We start from the raw sequence: 641 nt of genomic DNA, 5'->3' as shown, positions 1-641 counted from the left end.
GGAAAAGCTCTAAAAATAGAATCATGGAATCCCAGAATGGTTTGGGGTTAGAAGGGACCTTAAATCCCATCTCATCCCAACCCCTGAAATGGGCAGGGACACCTTCCACTAGCCCAGGTTGCTCCAACCTGGCCTTGGACACTCCCAGGAATGGAGTAGTTTATCCATAATAAACTACTCCAATCCCATGCTCCAGGATGGGAATGGGAGGGATCCACATGGAGAACAAGTCCATTGATCCCTCAGGGCAGCGCAAGAGATGAAAAGAAAATAAGACTTCAAGTGAACAATCCCTGCAAGAGATGAAAAGAAAATAAGATTTCAAGGGAACAGTCCCAACACACTTGTGATGATGTCTCTGGGTTTGCACTGTGAACAAGCTGTTAAAATTAAAATATATATGTATATAAAGCAAAAATAAGAAGGAAAAGAGTTGTAAATAAGCCAATCTGAGTAAAGAGCAAGGGGATGAGCTTTAAGGTCCCTTGCCACTGAAATCAGTCTGGGATTCTGTGATTATTTATTTTATTAAATCGATTATTTATTTTATTAAGCCAATGTATTTAAACAGAGAGAAACGTGGGTTTAAGACTAAGCAGTTTCTGGCAGGTCTTATTGCAAAAAAATACCTTCAGCACAAA

Source organism: Neopelma chrysocephalum, unplaced genomic scaffold (assembly GCF_003984885.1).
Source record: "Neopelma chrysocephalum unplaced genomic scaffold, ASM398488v2 Primary Assembly neopelma1_261, whole genome shotgun sequence".
NCBI classification, from domain to species: Eukaryota; Metazoa; Chordata; class Aves; order Passeriformes; family Pipridae; genus Neopelma; species Neopelma chrysocephalum.
Note: the sequence above shows the minus strand (reverse complement) of the source record.